Source organism: Canis aureus, chromosome X (assembly GCF_053574225.1).
Source record: "Canis aureus isolate CA01 chromosome X, VMU_Caureus_v.1.0, whole genome shotgun sequence".
Classification (NCBI taxonomy): domain Eukaryota; kingdom Metazoa; phylum Chordata; class Mammalia; order Carnivora; family Canidae; genus Canis; species Canis aureus.
Genome location: NC_135649.1, coordinates 7316390 through 7328629, shown reverse-complemented (window position 1 = coordinate 7328629; position 12240 = coordinate 7316390). Strand labels below are relative to the sequence as shown.

The 12240-nt window shown below is 38.0% G+C and overlaps 1 pseudogene; it reads left to right on the top strand.

The window, feature by feature from the left end:
• Nucleotides 1-11858: 11858 nt before the first annotated feature.
• On the top strand, nt 11859-11963 carry LOC144309312 (small nucleolar RNA SNORA70; annotated as a pseudogene).
• The last annotated feature ends 277 nt before the right edge of the window (nt 11964-12240 follow it).

Genomic DNA, 12240 nt, shown 5'->3' with positions numbered 1-12240 from the left:
ATAAATAAAATCTTAAAAAAAAAAAGAATGACCAAGTGTTCAAAACCAAATCTCTTCCACCTTACCCCATGGCCAACCAGATATTGGTAGAGAATCTGGATAGATGTAAAGTTTAGTTGTTAGGAAATGAGGATAAGATCTCTCTTAGATATCAGCATCATGGACAATAGAAGTGCTCCATAAAATAAAGGCTTGTCTTTAGTATAAGAAGACACATTTTATTCATTATGGCATTTTGTAAATATTTCTCATCTATTTATGGTCTAAATGATGTACAACTTCCTTTGGGAGGACTAGGAAAACTGATAATACCTATTATAGGATTGGCAGACTGAATTCAAAGCCTCAGATCAAGCTGTAATATGTGGGTTAGCTGTTGTCTGTCCCAGATATCAGGCAGAGGACTTGCCAAAAAAATGGAGCTGTATGTGGGCTTAGCTTCAGAGTAAAATGAGCAGAAGGAGGTGAAACTCAAATGGAAAATTATTTAGGAATAGCAAGACTAGCCATATAATATGTGGGGCCTAGCACAAAATGAAAATACAGGGCTGCATGTTCCCAGTTACTAAGAGTTTCAAGATAGTGACAACAGAATTATTAAACCAAGCACAGGGCCCTTCTAAGAGCTAGACCTGTGCACAATTGCATAAGTTGCATACCCACAAAACCAGCCTTGAGGGATAGTTGTCATACATGACAAATTTAGTTATCATATATGGATCCCTCCCCACCTTCACCCCTGCCAATGCCAAAAAATGATAAAGAGTTAATGGAACTCAGTGTTAAACTTAGCAACTAAAACTCTATCGAAAGCCTTAGAGTATGGTTAATGTATGAAGGGGAATGCAGGCGTTGGCCAGGGCCTACGGATGGCAAAGTGGTTAGGGTAAGGGTTTCTAGTTGCACTCTTTACTTTCTCTTCATTGTGCCCAGAGTCAGATTCCATTTTTAAAAGGTGAATATTACCGAAATTTCAAGAACAGATAATCCCAATCTTACACAAATTGTTCCAGAAAGTAGAATAACAAGAAAAGCTGCCCATCACTTTTATGAAGCTGGTATGCTATAGATACCACAACCAGAAGAAGATAGTGCAAGAATATTAGAGAATATTAGAGGCCAATTTAACCTAAGGACACAGATCCAAAAATCCTACGTGTGTGTGTGTGTGTGTACTGAAGCCAACAATGTGAATGCATAGGGATATAATTACATTAATGAACTGAAGGAGAAAAATTACATCATTTTCTGAAAAGGTACAGAAGAAAGCAATTGATAAATATCAACATCCGTTTATGATTTAGATATCTTAGCAAACTAGAAATAGAAGGAAAAACTCCCTTAACCTTTTAAAAGAAAATAAACAGTATTAATGAAGACAAGTTAGAGGTATTCCCTTTAAGGTCAGGAACAGGCAATGAAGGCTGGTATCACAGCTACTATTTTTGTTTTGTTTTGTTTAAGTAAATTCTACCCTCAATGTGGAACTCAAACTCAAGACCACAAGATCAAGAGTTGCATGCTCCACCAACTGAGCCAGCCAGGCACTCCCACAACTGCTGTTTAACATAATACTAGACAATCTAGCCAAAGTCCTTTAAGAAAAACAAATATATCCTTTAAAGACTAAAAGAGGAAAACTCTGTGATTTGCATACAATATTGTCATTTACATAGAAAATACAAGAGAATCAACAAGCAATTGGGACTAATCAAACAGTTAAAGATTGCTGTATTCAGCACCTAGAGTCCATAAGAAGTCTTATTTTATATCAGCTTCCGTGCACTTACTGCGCTGGGAAAGGATAACCACTGTCCTGGTTGCCCAGAAGAGAGGGGTTTTCTTGGATGCAGGACTTCCATGCTAAAACCAAGACAATTACCCTAGCTCTGCCTCTGATTTCTTTCTTCCCTTATAACCCCCAGAAATTTACTTTCCTTTCAAGCTAGTCTGTGTATTAAAATTTGTTTGGGTATTGTATTTTATTCAACATTCCTAGATATTTTTAGCATAAGGTATGGGTCTACATCAGCTCAATCTGCTCTTTTTTCAGAAGTCTTCATAATAATCCTTTAAGAATAATGAAATGTTCAGTTACATGGGAAAATGTTCATGTGTAGAGTGAAAAAGATGATAGAGCTATAATGAATAGCTGAGTACCATTTTTGTTATAAAAATATATCATGTATTCATATCTTTGAAATTTTTGAGATTTTCTTTAGAGAATTTCTGCAGGTAAAATTGACTTTAGTGTCTTTTGGGGTGGTTTATTGTGGGTAGAGGAAAAAAGAAATCTGATAGGTTGTTGAGCAGTTGAAAAAGGGGAAGGATGGGACGGTAGAAGAAAACTGGTGAAGATTGGGAGAAGTAACACAGAGACAATGTTACCATTGTAGTGAGAGGGTTTATATTATAAACATTTTTGACCCACAGCTCTTTCTCTTTTTTCACATTACATGACTCTTCTCTCATATTGGAGAGAGAGAGTGATCAAATGTTATTCCTCAGAGCCCAGGATCCAGATGGCATTGTCTTATTGAGCATGTAACTAGGTCATTGGAGCAGGCATTTTGAACAATCACTTACTAAAGGGATTTTGTAAAATCCATGCTTCAACCAGAACAAAAATATAAGTTAACTAAGATATATTTGAATGTCAAGTATTCCTAGAAAGGCTCTGACACATCTTGGGGTTTTTTTATGGCAATAAAGCAAATTGGTAGCTGTGAACCCAGGTTCAAAACAATTTTGATGAGTTGTCAGGTATTTCTTGGTTAGGAAAATGGTAGAGATATGTTCTTGGAATTTTTAGGTATATGTGTGTCACAGGGAAATCCCGTCTGAGGCAGTTTCTTCTTTTTTTTTAGATCTTATTTATTTGAGAGAGAGAGAAAGAGAGAGAGAGAGAGAGAGAGAGAGAGAGCACAGAGAGGAGGAGCATAGGGAGAGAGAGAAGCACACTCCCCACTAAGCAGGGAGTGTGACTCAGTGCTCTATCCCAGGACCCTGGGATCAAGACCTGAGCTGAAGGCAGATACTTAACCAACTGGGCCACCCAGTTTCCCCGGAGGCAGTTTATTCTGTAAAGAGTTAAACACAGGTAATGTAGAGAAGAGTGGGAGGGGGGTATAACGATAAAGGAGTAGCACTAGGAGATCTTTGGGGTGATGGAGTAGTTTGTATGTATCTGGACTGCAGTAATGGTAACAGTGAACCTACATGTGATAAAATGACAAAACTGTGCACACACATTGTACTGATGTTAATTTCCTGGTTTTGATATTGTACTATAGCTATGTGAAATGTAACCATTGAGGAAAACTAGGTGGTGGATATGTGGGACCCGTCTGTTCTATCCTTGCAGCTTCCTGTGAATCTCTAATTATTTCAAAATAAAAGTTAGAAAAACACCAAAAATTAGGTCATGTAGACTAGCATCACCCAGGAAAAGCCAATGTAACTCCCAAATATTCTGTCTACTTTGTCCTAGTTGAGCACCAAGGCTGGGAGAAGAGTTTTGGGCTGACTGATATGTGTGTGCCTTGCCAAGTAGTGTGTTAGGCAATGGAAAGGTAAATATAACCTGAAAATCCTTGTTCATTTTCACTTTTATAGGCCACAGTGTCTTGCTGCAGTTAGAGAAATGACCTTCCAAAACATTCCACAATTGGTTTATTTAGACTGTTTAGTCAAATAACCAATTAATTCACTAGAGGGTGAAAAAATCACCTAATGAATTGAATGATCAGTTAGAATGTTAGGTTCTTCACTCAAGTATAGACAGACATGGGATGCATGTTCATGATAAAATGGCTTACAGAACAGCTTTTATACAATTTGACTTACAATTTTTTTAAGTAGAGGGTCATACTTGGAATAAGCATTAACAACAACTAGTACATTGGAGAATGGACCTTAACTATCTAAGCTAAGTTTAAATGTAATAAAAATATTTAGAATTAGAAAAGACCAAAATTCTCTAATTGAATCACCTCATTTTATATGTAGTAGAAGTTTATATCTGAGTAAAAACTAAGATTTAGACATATCTAGGCATCCATTTTCATAGGTTCATTACATCAGGCATGGGACCTGGTTAGCTTTGTGCTAGCCACCAGCTAGCAGAATCTTAGTGATGGATGGGTGAGTAGAGTGTATTCCTCTGATTGGCTCCATAGACTAGGCCCGAGCCCTATGGAGAGAAGAGCATTCTTTCCATTTCTCCTTGGAACATAATATGTATTAAGGGTAAAGCAGAGAAGAAACAATAGGCATAATAAATTATGTGATATGTTAGAATGTCATTAATACTATGGGAAAAAGTAGAAAGTACAGCAGAAGGAGAGGGGCTCAGGGAGGCACAGATTGCACTACTGAATAATCAGGATAGAATTCACAAAGCAGGGACTATTTGAGGAAAGATTTGAAAACATTAGCTGAGCTGATATCTATGGGAGGTGCATTCCAGCAGAGAGGATAGCTACAGCAAAGGCCACAGGCAGGAATGTGCCTGGCATGTTTGTGGAACAGCAAAGAGGCCTGTGTGGCTGATTAAGAGAGCAAAGGGAAGGGTATGAGGTGAGGAGGTAAGAGTGGTGGTCAGGGCCAGAGGATAGATAGGGTCTTATAGGCCATGGTGAGGATGTGGGCTTTCTCTGTATGAGATGGGAAACTGGTGTGGGGTTTTAAGAAGAAAAGAAATGGGACATGGCTTGTGTTTTAATAGAATCACTTAGGTTGTTGTGTTGAGAATAGACTTTAGAATGGCAAGAGGAGAAAGAAGCAGGGACACCAGTGATGAGCGTGTTGCAGCAATGTAGGTAGGTTAAACCAGAGTGGAATCAGGTGAGAAGTGATGTGACGAAGGTCTGATGCTGGGGAAATTTTGAAGAAAGGGTTGATAGGATTTCCTAACAGATTGGATGTGAGGTATAAGAAAAAGAGTAATCAGGGAAGAATTGGAAGGATGGAGTTGCTATCAGTACTGATCTGGGGAAGGCTGCAGGAGGAGTAGATTTGAGGAGATGATCAGGAAATATCCATGTTGAATTTGAGATGATTATTAGATATTCCAGTGGAGATGTTGACTAGGTCATTGGGTATAGGAGTCGGGAATTCAAGATTGCAAGAATTGTCAGCCCGTAGATGGTATTTAAAGTCACGGGATAGAATGAGTAAGATAAAGAAGAGGACCAAGGAGTAATCTTTGGGGCATGCCAAAATTGATGTAAGGAAAAAGAGGAGAACTAGCAAAGGAGACAGGGAGTGTCAAGTGAAGGAGGAGGGAAACCCAAAGTGTATGGTGTTCAAGGGAGGAAAAGAGGAAGATGTGATCCATGGCCAAATGCTGCCAATAGGTCAATAAGATGATAGCTTGCACTTGGAGGCTTATCAATACTGAGGTCATTATAGACCTTGATGAGAGTGGTGTGGTGGAGTGGGTGGAATGAAAACCTACTTCAGAGGAGTTTATGAAAGACTAAGAGGAATTAGAGACACCAGATATAGGCAACTCTTTTGAGAGATCTTGTTTCAGAGAGGAACAGAGAAATCAAGCGATAGTTGATAGGTGGTGGAGACTGAGATAAAGAAAAATGTGGTTTTCTTAAGGTAATGTATATCATAATTGGAAAAAAAGATCATTTCCCCATTTGAAATTTATTGATAAATGCACAATTAATGCAGATTGTGTTGAATTAAGACAAATGGAAAAAGGGGGAGTAAAGCAGCAGTTTTCAAAGTGAGATTCCTGGAACAGCAAGATCAGTATCGTTTGGGGGATGTGTTGGAAATGCAAATCTTGGCACCTATGCACCTCCCACCAAGACCTACAGAATCAGAAATCTGTACTTTAACAAGCCCTTCAGGTGATTCTGCTGTACACTGAAATTTGAGAGCCACTGGTGAAAGCACCATTATCAGGTGAGTGTACTTCAAAATCATTAACAGAATATCTCCATTTCTTCATTAAGAGCGGAAGGAATGTTTTTTTCCCTCTCCCTTCCCATCTCTAGGTTGCTCAAGTGTCTTCATCCTAAAAGAAGTCTCTGTCTCTCTCATGGGAAAAATAACAGCATATTTGTTTGCTGATGGGAATGATCTAGTCCAGACTAAAACACTGATGATATAGGAGAGAGAGTTGTAAACTTGTTGGAATCATGTGCTTCAACAGGCGAGAACAGAGGGATCTGATGCTTAGGTGGCATTAGGAGCAAAGAAAACATCTATGGTAATAGGCAGGAAGGCAGAGAGCATGGGCACAAGCAAAGGCTGTGGAAGTTCTTATTGTTCCAATTTTCTCAGTTAACTAGGAAGCAACATCATTAGTTGAGAGTGAGGATGGAGGAGTTTTGGCAAGCTTGGCATCACATTCTGTGAGCAATACTCTGTAAAAACAGTCACTCTCAAACATTGCTAGTGGGAGTATGGAATCATTATAAAAGGACTCCTATGGAGAAAGATTTAGCAAGATTTTTATCCTTTGACACAGCAGTCTCACTTCTAGTAATTTAGCCTGAAGATATCCCTCCACAAATATGAAACAACATATGCACAAGGTTATTTATTGCAGCATTGTTTGTAATAGCAATATATTGGAAATAACCTGACCATCCACAGAGGACTGGTTGATGGACTACCATGCATCTGTAGAAAGAATAAAGAAGATAACTATAAGCTGACATACAGTGATTTCCTGGCTATATTATTAAATGAAAAATGCAAGGTACAAGAGAGTTTATAGTATGCTACCTTTTGTGTAAGAAAGAAAAGGGAATGAGAATATATGTTTATTTTTTTTTACAAAAAGAAATGGATAAACCAGAAACTAAAGAAAATTATTACATAGAAGTGGTGGGTAGAAATAGGGTAAAGGGAAACAGAGATGGGGATAAGACTTCTCTCAAGTGTCTCTTATCATAGTATTCATAGTCTTATTTAGATGTAATTCAATATGTAAAGTTCACCCTTTCAAAGTGTACAGTTCAATGGTTTTTAGTATTCACAAAGTTTTTCATCAGTAACAACCATCTAGGGGATCCCTGGGTGGCGCAGCGGTTTGGCGCCTGCCTTTGGCCCAGGGCGCGATCCTGGAGACCCGGGATCGAATCCCACATCAGGCTCCCGGTGCATGGAGCCTGCTTCTCCCTCTGCCTGTGTCTCTGCCTCTCTCTCTCTCTGTGACTATCATAAATAAATAAAAATTAAAAAAAAAAAAAGATTTAAAAAAAAAAAAAAACAACCATCTAATTCCAGAATATTTTCATCAGTCCCAGAAAAACCCCACACTTGTTAGCACTTAGCCCCTTGCCTTACCTCCCCCAGCACCTGGCAACCACCAATACACTTTCTATCTCTATACATTTGCCTGTTCTGCATACTTTCTACAAATGCAGTTACGTGATATGTGATCTTTAGTGTCTGATCTCTTTCACTTAGCATGATGTTGTCAGGGTTCATCCAGGTTATAGCATGTGTCAGTATTTCTTGACTTTTAATGGCTCAATAATATTCCACTGCATGGATATACCACTTTTTGTTTATCCATTCATTAGTTCATGGACATTTGGGTTGCTTCCTTCCAATTTTTGGTTATTATGAATAATGAGATTATGAACACTCATGTACAACTTTTTGTGTGTTTTCATATGTCTTGAGTATATATCTAGTATATACCTAGAATTGTTCGGTCATATGGTACTACCGTATTTAATATATTGAAGAACTGCCAAACTAGCAATGTATTAGGGTTCCACTTGCTCCAAATCCTCACCAACATTTTTTATTTTCTGTCTTTTTGACTGTAGCCATTCTAGTGGGTGTGAAGTGGTATTACACTGTGGTTTTGATTTGCATTTCTCTAATGGTTGTTGAGGTTGAGCATCTTATGTGTTTATTCTATGTTTATTCTTATGTTTATGTGTCAATTCCATGTCATCTTTAGAGAAAAGCTTATTCTAATCCTGTGCCCAGTTTTTTTTTAATAATTTATTTGTTTGAGAGAGAGAGAGAGCGTGCACAAGTGGGAGAGCCAGAGGGAGAGGAAGAGAGCCTCAAGCAGATGCCACAGTGAATGTAGAGACCAAGGCAGGGCTTGATCTTACAACCTTGGGATCATTGACCTGAGCCAAAACCTAGAGTCAGATGCTTAACTGATTGTGCCACCCAGGTGCCCCTGTCCAGTTTTTAATTGGGTTGTCTTTTCACTGATGACTTGTAAGTCTTCATGTATTTTGGATAAATTCAGATATATGATTTGCAAATATTTTTCCTCTTCCATGGGTTGTTTTTTTTATCTATCATCTATCTATCTATCTATCTATCTATCTATCTATCTATCTATCTATCATCTATCTATCAAGAGAGAGAGCACAAGAAGGAGGGGCAGAAGGAGAGGGCAAGAAGCAGACATGCTGAATGGGGAGCCAGATGTAGGGCTTGATCCCAGGACCCTGATATCATGATCTGATTCAAAGTCAGATGCTTAACCAAGTGAGCCACCCAGGCACCTCAGTCTTTTCACTATCTTGATAGTATCCTTTGAGGCATAAAAGTTTTTCATTTTGATGAAGTCAATTTGTTGATTTTTATTTGGTTGCTTGTAGCTTTGGTGTCATATTTAAGAATGTATCACCTAACCCAATGTCAAGAAATGTACTTGTAAGTTTTCTTCTAATGTTTTTATACTTTTACACCTTATATTTAGATATATGACCCATTTTTACTTTATTATTCTATATGGTATGAGGCAGGGGTTCAAATTCATTGTTTTGCTTATGGGTATGCAGTTGTCCCAGCACCATTTGTTGAAAATATTATTCTTTTTCAATCTGATTGTCTTATAACTCTTATTGAAAATCAATTAACTGTAAGTGTAAGGCTTTATTTCTAGACTCTCAATTCTATTACATTAATCTTTATTTCTATCCTTATGTCTATACCACACTGTCTTGATTACTCTTGCTTTGTAGTGAGTTTTGGTTAGGAAGTGTGATTCTTCCAATATTGTTCTCTTTTTCAGATTGCTTTGGCTTTCCCAGACCTCTTGTATTTCCATTTGAGTTATAATGTCTGCTTATTAACTTTTTTCAAAAATGGCAGCTGGATTTTGGGTGAGGATTTCACTGAATCTGAAGATTGTTTTTGGGAGTACCAATATTAAGTCTTCTAACCCCAATCATAAGATGTCTTCTCATTTGCTTAGGTCTTTAATATCTCTCACCAATGTTGTCTTTTTTCTTTCTTTTTTTTTAACCGATGTTTTCATTCCAGTTTTTAGTGAACAAGTCCTGTACCTCCTTGGTTAGGAATAAAGTTCCTTAGCATTTTATTTTTTGATGCTTTCGTAAATGAAATTGTTTTCTTAATTTCATTTTCTGATTTTTTTATTGCGGTGCATAGAGATACTGTTGATGTTTGTGCCTATATTCATAATGGGTATTGGTCTATAGCTTTTTTTTTATTGTGATGTCTATGTCTTTTTTAAAGGATTTTATTTATTTATTTGAGAGAGAGCATGAGTTGGGGGAGGAGCATAGAGAGAGAGAGAGAGAGAGAGAGAGAGAGAAAGAGAGAGATGGGGACAAGCAGACTCCCCACCGAGTGCAAAGCCTGACATGGGGCTTGCTCTCACAACCCTGAGATCATGTCCTGAGCTAAAGTCAGATGCCTGTCTGAGCCACCTAGGCACCCCCATATCTTTTTCTTTATTGTGGAAAAATTTAGATTTAGCCAGCTGGACTCAGTTTAAATGATCCCAATTTTGTTGGCAACATCCAGAGCATCATAGTCAGGAGCCATTCAAACATATACCTTTTTCTCTCAATCAGGCCTGATCAGAGTGTTGACTATGATATATCTATGTCATAGAGCTTCTTCACAGTCTATTTGATACGGTGCTTGTTGGCCTTGACATCTGCAATGAACACAAATGTGTTGTCATCTTCTATCTTCTTCGTGGCTGACTCAGTAGTCAGGGGGAACTTGATAATGGCATAATGGTCAAGCTTGTTTCTCCTGGGGTTTCTCTATTGAGGACATTTGGGCTGCCTTCAGAGATGCAGTGTCTGGAGCCATTGGAAGGTAGGTGACATTCAGATCTTTATTCTGTGACTGTGGACACCTTTCAGCACTGCTTTCTTGGCCTTCAAGGTATTTGCTTTGGCTTCATCTTTGGGAGGGGCAAGGGCTTCCTTCTTTGCAAACTTTGGCACCATCTTAATGAAAGGGCTATGTCTGGTTTTGACATCAGAGTTATAATCGCCTCATATAATGAGTTGTGAAGTGTTTCCTTTTCTTCAGATAATAATCTGAAAGGGATTGTGGGACTTGGGCTTCTGTTTGGGGATAGTTTTTAAATTACTAATTGAATTTCTGCTTTTTAAAAGTCTATTTGGATTTTTTTTATTTCTTTGTATTATTGAGTTTCAGTAATTTTTACCCTTCTAGGAATTTATCCCTTTCCTCTAAGTTATTGGCATATAATTGTTCATAGTATTCTTTTTACCTCTGTATCCTTTTTTGTTTTTGTTTTTTTAAAGATTTTATTTATTTATTCATGAGAGACACGGAGAGAGAGAGGCAGAGACACAGGCAGAGGGAGATGCAGGCCCCATGCAGGAAGCACAATGTGAGACTCGATCCCAGGACCCTGGGATCACGCCCTGAGCTGAAGGCAGATGCTCAACCACTGAGCCACCCAGGGGTCCCCCTTTTTTATTTTTGTAAGGTTGATAGTAATGTTTCCTCTTTCATTTCTGATTTTAATAATTTGAATCTTCTCTCTCTCTTGCTTGGTATTGATATAGTTAAAAATTTGTTAATTCTATTGACCTGTCCAAAAAACCAAACTTTGGTGTCATTGATCTCTATTTTTCAACTTTCTATTTTATTCATTTCTGCTCTGATCATTTCTGCTCTCTTCTACTTGCTTTAGGTTTAGTTTGCTCTTCCTTTTCTTGTTTCTTAAGGTGGAAGATCAGGATATTGATTTGAGATTTTTTTCTTTTAATATAGGTCTTCAGAGCCATAAATTTTCATCTGAATTTGTACCTTATAAGTTTGCTATGTTGTGTTTACATTTTCATTCATCTCAAAGTATTTTACAATTTTCTTTGTGATTTCTTCTTTGACTTTATGGTTATGAAGCAGTGTGTTGTTTAATTTCTACTCTTTTGGGGTACCTAGGTGGATCAGTCAGTTAAGTGTCCAACTCTTGATTTCAGCTCAGGTCATGATCTTGGGGTCCTGGGATCAAGTTCCATGTCAGGCTCTGCTCTCAGCATGGAGTCTGCGTGAAATTCTCTCTCTCCCTTTCCCTCTGCCCTTCTCACTCATGCTCTCTCTCTGTAAATAAAGTCTTAAAAAATAATAATTTCTACTCTTTTCATATAGTTTTAGCTTTTGAACCATGTAAATATTTGACATATCCAAAAGAGAATTAAGAAAAGCAAATTAAGTTGAATACATACAAAAACAAATGATCCCAACTGTCTATCAGATTGGTAACTAAATCACAGAAGAAAGAATTCAAGTAAATTTTGACTCTAAACAATCTCAGTAGGATATATCCTAAAGATATAAAAATCAGGTGATTATATAATTGTGGTTTATTCCTATACTTTTAATTTTGTTTCATTGATCTATTTATCTATGCTGTCCCCAATAGCACACTGTCAAGACCACACTGTGGGACTTGATATCTGGTTGTGTAATTCCTTCAGCTTTATTCTTTAAGGTTGTTTTGGCTATTCTTGACCTTTTGCATTTCCATATAAATTTCAGTATCAGCTTGTCAGTTTTCCTAACAAAGGTGCTGCAGTTTTATTTGGATTTCATTGACTGCATAAATCAAGGAAGAATTGACATATTAACAGTGTTCCCCATGGGGGCCCAGTGTGCAATGGCTGCAAACAGTATCCTCCTTGGTAATGTGTGGGTTGGCCTAAGAAACCTTAGAGACAGCCCTTTCCGGTGGACATTGATGTCTGACCTCATACTATCTCCAGTCTAGGCTCCATACAGGTATGCAGGGTACCTTTGGAAAGCCCAGGGCATGGTGGCCAGGGTCTACATTGGCCAAGTCATCATGTCCACCTGTACCAAACTGAAGACAAGGAGCATGTGATTGAGGCCCTATGCAGGGCCAAGTTCAAGTTCCCTGGCCACCAGAAGATCCAGACTTCCAAGAAGTGGGGCTCTACTAAGTTTAATGTGGATGAATTTGAAGACATGGGTGGCTGA